The following is a 12,097-nucleotide window of genomic DNA, read 5'->3' as shown; positions in this document are numbered from 1 at the left end:
TCTTGTCCATTTATGAACCACCCTTATTGCTTTGATAACTGTGTGTGGCCTCCCTTTTTGTTGCCGGCCTTGAGCCAGGTGGTAACAAATGGGGACTCGTCTGGGATTTGCTTTGCAGTTTAAGGCTCTTTAGTGCTGTGTATCTGGCAATTGTGGATTTTTGAGGGGAGTGTTTTCACACAGGTTTGCTTGCTCTGGCAGTTGTCTATTTTGATCAAGTTTGGCCTGCTCTACTTTCTGCGCTGCCAGTCGGGGTGAGGGCTGTGAAATCATTGGGACCCTTATTCCTGATAGGCATAAGCAATGAGGGGCACTAGCTGTCTCCATTGATCCCTTTTTTGTTTTAGTTTGTTGTTTTTGTGCAGTATGTGGTTAGAGCAGTTGCTCGGGGGCACTCCATGGCTGTCTAGGTGACTTTCAGCATGCTGAAAGTTAACCGGGTCACTGGGCTTTGTGCTTAATCTATCCCGCCGCTAACCTGCATGAAGACTAGGGTTGAGTGAGTCAGTTAGTATTGGTTCGGCAGATAGCTAGAGGGATGGGGTTCCATCTTTGAGGCAGCCTCTCACCCTGTTGGGTAGTGGCGAACATTTTGTAAAATGGCTTCAACTGAGCATTTTTTTCAGTGGCCAAATGGAAATGTGTTGAACTCTTACAAAAAAGAGCAGCTGTTGAAACTGGCTGATCATTATGGTATTGAGCTTCCTGAGAAGGCTAATAATGGTGAATTGTCGGTTACATTAGAGAGCCATTTGTTGGAAGAAAAAATGTTGTCTGTCTGCTTCAGTGTGTGCTCACTGGTAAGGCTCAGGAGGCTTTTTCAGCCTTGATTGTCTCTGATAGTGGTAGCTATCAGGTGGTGAAAACAGCAGTTCCTAAGGTATATGAATTGGTACCTGAAGGCTATCAACAGAAGTTCAGATCCCTTAGAAAAGAGAGACAGTCCCACACTGAATTTGCAACAGTCAAATATTTGGGAAAAGTTGTTGGGCTGGGAAAGGTGCGTCCAGTGAGAGCAAATGTTTTGAAAGTTGACCAGTTTCCTGTTCCAGCTACCAGCAAAGAACTTTCTCGTTTCTTGGGCATGGTCGGCTATTATCGTGGGTTTTGTAAAGACTTCTTCACCGTGGTCGCTCCACTCACTGCTCCTCTCAGGCCACCAGTTCAGTTTGAATGGTCTCCCTCATGTCAGGAAGCTTCTGAGTCTGTGAAGTCTTTGTTGTGTTCTGCCCCTGTCTTAGCAGCCCCACAGATGGACCAGCCTCTCTCACTGTACGCTGATGCTAGTAAGGTGGGAGCTGGTGCTGTGCTCATGCTGACCAATGAAAATGGTGTGGACTGTCCGGTGAGTTTCTTTTCAAAAGAGTTCAACTTACACCAGTTGAATTACTGTATCATTGGAAAGGAGGCTCTGGCTCTGATCTGGACACTAAAACACTTTGAGGTTTATGTTGGGGGTCGAGTTAGACCTTCAGTGGTGGACACCGATCACAATCCTTGACATTTCTCCACTCACTCCAAAACCCAAACCAACGGCTTATGCGCTGGTGACTTCTCCTCCAGCCATATCATTTAGACATACGGCATGTTAAAGCAGCAGAAAACGCAGCGGCTGATGCCACGTCTGGAGCCATGACTGTATAAATTAACTTGTGTTTTCTCCCTGCAGTGTCTCTCTTTCTGCCCCTTCTGGTAATCTTCTCCTAAATGCTTCTTAGGTACCTTAAGTTGCTGAGGGATGGCCTTAATGGTCAGTTTGAGCCTGCCTCATGGTGTTAGACATTTTACACGTTAACATTTATGTACCAGAGCGTCTTTGAATACATACCTTGTTTGAGTGTTGTTTTGAGTGATGATGAGGGACTTCACAGCTGGTTTGAATGTAGGGCTGCACCTAACCATATCTTTTTAATCAATTAATCTATCGATTTTTCCCATGAATCTATCGAGATTTTTTTTTATTGATCTGACTATTATTTTTTTATTACTCGATTAATATGACAACGAATTTTACCTTAATACCATTTTAAAATTTGTCATTTATATTTCAATATTTTATTCAATCATCTTCAATCATGACAGAGAATAGACTGCAGGGCATTATTCTAACAAAAATAGACCAGTCTTAACTGGTAATCTGTGTTTTACAGTCTGATATAAAGTCTCTCCAAAATAAAATGAATGCAAGAGCTTGTTCCATTCAAGTAAAAGGAATGTAGTGCAATCTACATTTAGCAGTCCAACAGCAGAATAAATCAAACAATGTAAAACACAAGTCACTTTTAGGAGGAGTAACAATACAGTTGCTGTTTGTTACAGTAACAAACCTCAAATCTAGCAGTCCAGCAAAACATCTTACAGTAAAATTTGTGCAATTTGAATGACACTCTAACTTTTCTCTAACAGAAATAATTATAACTAGTACATTCTTTCTGCATCAAAATAGTCCAGCCTTAACCGGGCCTTAAGGCATATCACTCCAGTCATTTATGAAGTTGCGCGAGCTCCTGCACAGCTGACAACCCCGTCCTGTAAATGTTTCAAAATAGTATTTACCTAATCCATTATGTCGATTGTAACAGTTGAAATCGTGGAACGTACCTTTAAGATGTATTGCTACGTTGCTAGAGGAATGACGCCATTAGGTGGCGCCTTGTTTTTCCTTGAGTTAGTTTTGAGCCGCGCTCTCACCAAGAACGGATACCAGCGACTGAACTCCAGTGTTATTTTTCGCCTCTCGACTCATCAGTAACGTTAGGGTTCGTGTGGACACTATTTTATTCATGTATGATTAAATAGTAGCCGTACAACGCGACTTCCCGGCTGGAGTTTTCCAACATCGGTAGACCGTTTTGATTATTTTGCAACGAGGTAGAGGACGGATACTTGAGCTTTGAGTTTGAACTTTTATCTCCGCCGCACATCCGTGCATGTCTGTCCTCTCTTCCTGTCGGCTCCTTTCTACCTGTGTGGAACCCTGCTCTCTGCCCGTGTGGATTTCTGCCATGCATGCCCGTGACGGTTTCTGCCGGTTTTGGATTGACTTGTCACTGTGAGGATTTGTAAGGATTTCCGTAAAGGAAGAATAACTGACCTGATCCCTGATTTAATGCCTGCTGTATGGACTGTCTGTTGAGCCGAACAACTTAGTTAAGACATGAGAGGAAGAGAGGAGAAAACTGTGACTGTGAGTAACTACCGACCATAAAATTTAACTGAACAAACCCACTAAAAAAAAAAAAAAAGACCTAAGATTAGACACTATGGCGACTCACCCTGACTTGACAGAACCCGAGGACGACACTGACTTTGCGGCTCTCCCCAGCCCAGGTTCACCCAGGCAGACCAATGCAGACCTCAAACAAAAAGTAAAGAGCTTGCAAGCTGAAGTTGACATGCTCCAGCGGTGTCTACGGGACTCTCTCGATCTACAGGGAAAATTTTGGAACGTTGGGACCGAGATGGCAAGTTCACCACCTCAAGCCCCCCTGCTAACCCCACCAATTCCACCCCAGTAGCTACCTCAACACCCTATGTGCCAGCCACCTCCATCAGGAGACCTGGATATTCCCAGGTTGCAACGCCTGCTCATGCCCGAGCCGCTGAAACTGCCTCACACCTCCAGTCAAGTTCCCTTGAACTGAGCAATACAACCAGAGTCCTTGCAGCCGCGTTGCACCATGCTAAACTGGAGCCGCCTGTATTTGCTGGTGATGGTTGGATTCTTCCGGACGATTGGCTGCACTCTGTTAATACATATAGGTCTTCCCTTGACTTGTCAGATGCTCAGATCCTATGAGAACTACCACGCTCTCTGGCTGGAGAGGCAAGAAAATGGTTCAGTGTGCTCAATACTCATGTTGTTAACTGGACAGAAAACGGAGCTGCTGAGGCTACTGGAGAGCTACAACGACCTGTTTGATGGTCACCTTGGTCGCACCTCACTGGCTGAACATGTCATTGTCACGGGTGATGCTAAACCTGTAAACCTCCCCCCTTACCGCACCTCTCCCGTGAAAAACAAATCATCGAGGACCAAGTGCAAAAGATGCTACAGGAGGGCATCATTGAGCCCGCATCGGGGCCATGGGCTGCCCCTGTGGTCATTGTGAACAGACCCCCACGTGAGCCAAGATTTTGTGTAGACTTTCGAGGTCTCAATCAGCTGACAATAAAAGACTCTTATCCACTGCCACGTGTGGATAAATCCCTTGACTTCCTGTCCAGAGGGAAGTTACTTTCCACCCTAGACCTTGCTCGAGGTTATTGGCAGGTGGCCGTTGCTGAAGAATCAAGGCCAAAAACTGCTTTCATTACACACTGCGGCCTGTTCCAGTTCAGAGTCCTCCCCTTTGGCCTCAGCAACGCACCAGCGACATTTCAGAGGCTTATGAACACTGTCCTGGCTGGCCTCATTTACAGATCCTGTGCGGTTTATCTGGATGACATTGTCGTGGCTTCACCTACTTTTGAGCAACATCTGGCAGATCTGGAGGAAGTCCTGGCCAGATTGAGATTGGCTGGCTTGTCCCTGAAACTGAGCAAGTGTCAGTTCTGCCTCAGTGAGCTGACCTTCCTTGGTTATCGTGTCACCCCGTCTGGCATACACCCAGACCCTGACAAAGTAAAAGCTGTGATGGAATTTAAAGTGCCAACATCTGCAAAACATGTGCGACAGTTCCTTGGCTTGTCAGATTATTACCGTCGCTCCGTCAAGGATTATGCTCGTCATGCAGAACCGCTCTTCGCCCTCACAAAAAAAGATGCACCATTCACCTGGGACAGCAAATGCCAAGCAGCCATGGATCTCTTGAGAAACTGCATAACCTCAGCACCTGTCTTAAGGTTCCCTGACCCTTCTTCATTCATGCAGATGCATGTGACTCTGGCCTCGGAGCTGCACTGATGCAGAGAAACGATGAAGGCAGAGATGTTGCTGTGGCATATGCTAGTCGTGCTCTACATAAGTCTGAGAAACCATACTCCACTCCAGAGAAAGAGTGTTTGGCTGTCATTTGGGCCTTAGAGCATATCACCCACAAACTAATGCAACTGAACGTGTCAACCGCACTCTCAAAACAGCCATGCATACGTGGGAGACAAACACACAGCATGGGACAAGTACATTCCCCAGATCTGTTTTGCACTGCGCACCGTGCCTCACAAGAGCACGGGTCTTAGTCCCTCGATGTTGTATGGGCGAGAGCTGGAGACTCCCCTAGACCTGGTCACGCAACCCTCTGAGGATGGCGTCGATGAACCTGGTGTCCCCTATCCTGAGTGCCTGCCTCACTTCAAGAAGCACATGATCATGCTCGGGCGGTGCTAGCTGTGAGCCACGATCGTCAAAAACGCTATTATGACTTAAGGCGTCGCCATGCCTCTACAAAATAGGTGACCTTGTGAGAGTGAAGTCTCACCCCCGATCAGATGCAATCACAAACTTTACAGTAAAGTTGGCCCCACTGTACACTGGCCCGTATCGCGTCTCTCAAAAGATGTCTGATGTGAATTACAGACTCAGTAAAGTTGACACAGGTGGGGATGCTGGAGTCTTTCATGTCGTGAACCTGCAACCATTCCACGCATGGGACACGGCTTCTCCCAGCAAACGTGCAGGGCATGTGACTGCTGATGGAAAGAACCCTGATTTCCCTGCGGCCCACTTGCCCTCTAACCTGGATTGTCCTGAACAAAGCGGTTCAAGCTGCAACGACACTGACCCTGACAGAAATCCCTTTGTCCAGAACTCTTCATGTGAAAGACTGTTGAAATGACTTGTGAAACTGAAAGCCATGACTTGCCACTGACTGACTTGGTCCCTGCCCCTACAGACCGTTACAACCTGAGACCAAGACGAGTCCCCAGAGTAACCTCTGGATGGTCAGACTCCAGATGGACTAGCTCTTACCACACTGACCGACTTGACCTGAAGTAGAATGGATTTTTTTTTTTGTTTTTGGTCATTTCTCGTGTGTTAATATCAAAACTGAGGTTATTGCATAAGTGGTTTACGTTCTTTATGCAGCCTGATAGAGCAGCAGTGAGTGTTGTTTTGTATTAAGCAAAGTTTCCTGATACGCAGTAAGTTTAAGAGCTGTTTCACTGTAGTATTTCTAGGTAAATGCATAAAATGGGATATTTCATTCTGTTTGTCTAAGATGCCTGAATATGTTTTATTTTTCTGCTTAATCGGGACTTTCATTAGGTAATGTACTGCCATGTATGTCAGCTACTCCGATGCTTTGCTGTTTATTACCCTGTTTGGTTTGGTCAACTTGCCTGCTTAGCCATGTAGGAGCATGTTAAGTATAGACTGTCTCAGTGTGTACGGCTGAGGTCAGCCTTTGTCTTACCAGGGGGCAATATGTACACGAGGCTTCGCCCCGGCCGTGGTTGAATGTTGGAATGAAATTCTGGTTGGAACCTCATTCTTCAAAGGAGGGGGTATGATGAACCTTCCCGCTCTGCCTGTCTGTTCTCACTCTGCTGCCTCGTTGCGGGTCGAGGAGCTGTTTGAGGTGGAGCTGGGAGGGTCGTCTTTATTTCAGTCCTGCCTATCTGGGTTTGCTTTGTAGGAAGCCATAAAAGACTGCCTTTCTGGGAGGTTCACTCTCTCTCTCAGCTGGGCCTCCTGCATCCACCTCAGCCATCTTTCTTTCTTTGGTGTGTTTGCACCAGCCAACACACTTGACACCCAATTTTCACACACCCGCACACCTCTGACATGACTGATTACTGTCGTACTCACACATGTCATATGTTACTTTAATTTCGTTGATCATTTATGTAGAATAAATTACTTATTGCTTTGATAACTGTGTGTGGCCTCCCTTTTGTTGCCGGCCTTGAGCCAGGTGGTAACAAATGGGGACTCGTCTGGGATTTGCTTTGCAGTTTAAGGCTCTTTAGTGCTGTGTATCTGGCAATTGTGGATTTTTGAGGGAGTGTTTTCACACAGGTTTGCTTGCTCTGGCAGTTGTCTATTTTGATCAAGTTTGGCCTGCTCTACTTTCTGCGCTGCCAGTCGGGGTGAGGGCTGTGAAATCATTGGGACCCTTATTCCTGATAGGCATAAGCAATGAGGGGCACTAGCTGTCTCCACTGATCCCTTTTTTGTTTTAGTTTGTTGTTTTTGTGCAGTATGTGGTTAGAGCAGTTGCTCGGGGGCACTCCATGGCTGTCTAGGTGACTTTCAGCATGCTGAAAGTTAACCGGGTCACTGGGCTTTGTGCTTAATCTATCCCGCCGCTAACCTGCATGAAGACTAGGGTTGAGTGAGTCAGTTAGTATTGGTTCGGCAGATAGCTAGAGGGATGGGGTTCCATCTTTGAGGCAGCCTCTCACCCTGTTGGGTAGAGGTGAACATTTTGTAAAATGGCTTCAACTGAGCATTTTGTTCAGTCTCCAAATGGAAATGTGTTGAACTCTTACAAAAAAGAGCAGCTGTTGAAACTGGTTCATCATTATAGTGTTTGGCTTCCTAAGAAGTTTAATAAAGATGAATTTTTGGTTACATTAGAGAGCCATTTGTTGGAGGACAAAATGTTGTGCGTCCCATAAAGTCTTGGCACCTGCAGAGATGGCCAGTGTTGAGGATTTACCTCCTCCCAGGGTAGGTGGTGCAGGTAAATTGTCTCCTGTTGTTGCTGCGGTTGGATGAGGTTGGACTTTTGAGCAGTAAGAAGAGCTACTTTTTTTTTACATATGAAATTATGCATAACTGAAAACAGAGAAAAATAAGTGACCAAATTACAGCAGCAGTAGCTACTTACATATTGATTAAGTCAAAGTAAAAGTAGCAAATCTACAAGTCTGATAAACTGATAAAAGTATTAAGAGTTTCATGTTTTTCTCTGATATGAAATATAAGTTTATTTTAGGGGGTAAAACTCAGTAGGCTCGATTTATTCACAAATATCATAAAATAGAAATATTTTGTGTACAAAATGTTTTGTCTGCTTCGTTGAGACTTTACGTATATTTATGCAAGATATGAATGTGATGGGAAGTACTGTTTCTATTACAGTGACTGAAAATTAAGCGCCCACGTGCATGTGCGCATGTGCGCATGTGCCAGGCATAGGCTGCATGGTGCCAGGCCTGCGTTCTGCATTCCATGAGTCCACCTTCTTGGCCTTTATGACATCACATTCTACAGTCCAGTCATTCTGGAGTGCCACACTTGGCCCACAAGGTTTATTGGCTTGGATTAGAGAGTTTTTCCTCCTTATTGAAGTTTTTGTCTAACTTTCTGATACCTATGGGTCTTTGAGACAGATGGGGGAGTATTAAATGCGTTAGTGGTGGTGAAAGGAGACGCTTTTCTTCCCAATGCTTTTGGCTTTAATGACCGATATAGACTAGAGGACTGAAGAAGAAGACTGTCAAGACAAACCTGACATGTGACACGAGTTTATAAATGATTAAGCTAAGTTTTGCAAATTTGGCTGCAACTAAAATTTGACAAGGTAGTTTTCGGACATCAACCGTAATTTGCTGGAGCAAAATCCTGACATGGTGAGCTTTTGTTGGCTGGTTTTGGCAGGTTTTGCTGATTTGTTGCTGCAGACGGTTACAGCGAGGGTCATTTTTGACTTAAACTGTTTTATTTGAGCAAAGAAAATTGAAATGTCTGACAGGGTTAGCTTTTGTTAACTGGCTCAGCTAGCTTTTGCAACATTTTGGTAGCAGGTAACAATACACACGTTTTTTTTACATCAACTGTCACTTTTTCGGAGCGAAGAAAATGTTGCCAAGAAAAAACATGACATGGTTAGCTGTTTTGACTGGTTAGCTAGCTTTGCTAATTGGCTGCAGCAGGTAACACTTGAAGCGGTCGGCTGGTTGTTTGATATCAGCGTTCAGGCATTTTCCTGAGCAAAGACAACTGTTATTGGCAAGAGAAGAACGCGACAGATAAGGAGGACCAGGACCAAGAAAAGTCTTCAAAGGGGGAAAACTTCAAATTGTTCCTGGATGTCAGCAACTCCGCTCACTACTTTGCCTGCTTGAGTTGGACATGTGCTGGACGGTGGATAAAGGGCCTTGCTGGAGACTCCTGACCATAACGTCAAAAAGGTAGGGATCGACGTGCTCTTGGATTTTTTTGGGAGGTTGTTCCTTGTCCACTGAAAGGTGGTGTCTCAGGTGGTTTTTCAATTCATTTTGTTTTATTTTTTTACTTTTATAATTTTGTTTTCATTGTAAACACACCTGCAAACCTTGGAACAATGTCTCTCTTGTGTTAATTTTCCCAAGGAAAAATTGTTCTATCTATTTTATGTATTTATTCATTTTCATGATCGTTCCTTGTTCACCCATACTGATTTAGGATGTTGATCCTTGTCCACTTGACAATGGTGTCTCTTTAAATTTTACATTTAAGAAAAATAACCCACTGTAAATACACCTGCACATCTTGGAAGAAGGTGTCTCTTGTTCATCTTCCCAAGTAATGATGAATTTTTTTTCGGTCATTTATATTGTTTTTGGATGTTGCTCCTTGTCCTCTGGAGACTGGTGTCTTCAGTGTATGTATTTTTCAATATTGAGACTATTTATTTTCACTTTGAAGAGATCTGTAAACAATGGAAGAAGGTCTCTCTTGTTTTAATCTTCCGAAGCAATAATGATTATTATTATTATTATTTTTTAATTCTATTTTTAATGTAATTTTGATAATATTCACTGTGAAGACCCCTGTAAAACTTAGAAGAAGGTGTCTCTTGTGTTCATCTTCTCAAGGAATAATTAATAATAATAAATTTAAATACACCTTCAGAGGAAAGTCGAAGTAATGATTATTATTAATTAATTAACTAATGATTATCTCTTTTTTTTATTGTTCCTTGAGAGTGGTGTCTTGTTAAGCTTTTTAAACTGAATTTTTCGAGTCGTGGATTTATTTTTTTTACTTTTATAGTTAATATTAAGTAATTTAATTATTTATTTATTTACCTTTTATGCTTTTTATTTTGATTGTAAAGACACCTATAAACCATGGAGGAAGGTCTCTCTTGTGTTCAATAATTATTGTATTTATTTATAATTATTTTGAATAATTGCTCCTTGTCCACTTGAGAGCGGTGTCTCACTGTGCTCTTTCAACTGAAATTTCACTTGTATAATTTCGGCAGTCAAGGTTTCAAGGTCTCTCTTGTGTTCACCTTCACAGCAATAGTTATGTTATTGATTTATTTATTGTCATAATTGTTCCTTGTCCATTTGATAGCTTTATCTCGTTAAACCTTTCAGTTTATATTTATATATTTTTAAGCTTTTTATTTTCACTGTAAAGACACCTGTTAACCTTGGACGAAGGTCTCTCTTGTGTTCATCTTCCCAAGGAATAATATTTTTATTTGAGAGTGGTGTCTCATAAGGCTTTTTAATTGATTTTTTTTTTTTTTACTTTGATGCTTCTTATGTTCACTGTTTTTTCCCAAGGTATATTTTTTTATGATTTTTTTTTTTACAATTGTTTTTTGAATGTTGTTCCTTGTCCACTTGAGAGCGGTGTCTCATTAGACTTTTTCAACTGAATTTTCACTTGTATAATTTGGATAATATTCCCTGTAAAGTCACATGTAAACTTTGGAGGAAGGTCTCTCTTGTGTCAACCTTCCCACGGAATAACGATTATTAATTTTTATTTTCACAGTTGTTCCTTATCCATTTCAGAGCAGTGTCTCATAAACGTTTTCAATTTTTAAGCATTTAATTTTTTGCTTTTTAATAATTTTCACTGTAAAGACACCTGTAAATCTTGGAAGAAGGTCTCTCTTGTGTTCATCTTCCCAAGGAATAATTATTTTATTCATGTGTATATTTCTTTGATTGTCCTTCTTCCCTTTGAGAGTGTTGTCTCACTAGGCTTTATAATTTAATTATGAATTTTTTTACTTTTATGCTTTTTATTTTCATTGTAAAGACACCTGCAAACCTTGGAAGAAGGCCTCTCCTGTGTTAATCTTCCCAAGGAACAATTATTTTATTTATTTATTTATTAACGTAATGTTTCCTTGTCCATTTGATTGCGATATCTCGTTAAACCTTTCAGTTTATATTCATGTATTTTTATACTTTTTAAAAAAAATGTATTAATTTATTGTTCATTGACCACAGGAGAGTGGTGTCTCACTAGGCTTTTTAGTTTAATCATTTCGGTTTTTACTTTTAGACTTTCTGTTTTCACTGTAAAAACAGCTGTAAACCTTGGAAGAATGTCTCCCTTCTGTTAATCTTCCAAAGGAATTATTTTTTTATTTATTTATTTTATTTATAATTGTTCCTTGTCCACTTGAGAGCTGTGTCTCAGACTTGTCAACTGTTTTTTCTTTTTGATTTTATGATTTTATTTTAACTGTAAAGACACCCGTAAACCTTAGAAGAAGGTCTCTCTTGTGTTTATTTTACCAAGGAAACATTTTTTTGTATTGATTTATTTATTGTCATAATTGTTCCTTGTCCATTTGATAGCTTTATCTCGTTAAACCTTTCAGTTTATATTTATATATTTTTAAGCTTTTTATTTTCACTGTAAAGACACCTGTTAACCTTGGACGAAGGTCTCTCTTGTGTTCATCTTCCCAAGGAATAATATTTTTATTTGAGAGTGGTGTCTCATAAGGCTTTTTAATTGATTTTTTTTTTTTTACTTTGATGCTTCTTATGTTCACTGTTTTTTCCCAAGGAATATTTATTTATGATTTTTTTTTTTACAATTGTTTTTTGAATGTTGTTCCTTGTCCACTTGAGAGCGGTGTCTCATTAGACTTTTTCAACTGAATTTTCACTTGTATAATTTGGATAATATTCCCTGTAAAGTCACATGTAAACTTTGGAGGAAGGTCTCTCTTGTGTCAACCTTCCCACGGAATAACGATTATTAATTTTTATTTTCACAGTTGTTCCTTATCCATTTCAGAGCAGTGTCTCATAAACTTTTTCAATTTTTAAGCATTTAATTTTTTGCTTTTTATTTTCACTGTAAAGACACCTGTAAATCTTGGAAGAAGGTCTCTCTTGTGTTCATCTTCCCAAGGAATAATTATTTTATTCATGTGTATATTTCTTTGATTGTCCTTCTTCCCTT

This window comes from Plectropomus leopardus, chromosome 7 (assembly GCF_026936395.1).
Source record: "Plectropomus leopardus strain MGB_pleo_1.0 chromosome 7, ASM2693639v1, whole genome shotgun sequence".
Lineage (NCBI taxonomy): Eukaryota > Metazoa > Chordata > Actinopteri > Perciformes > Serranidae > Plectropomus > Plectropomus leopardus.
This window is presented reverse-complemented; position numbering follows the sequence as displayed.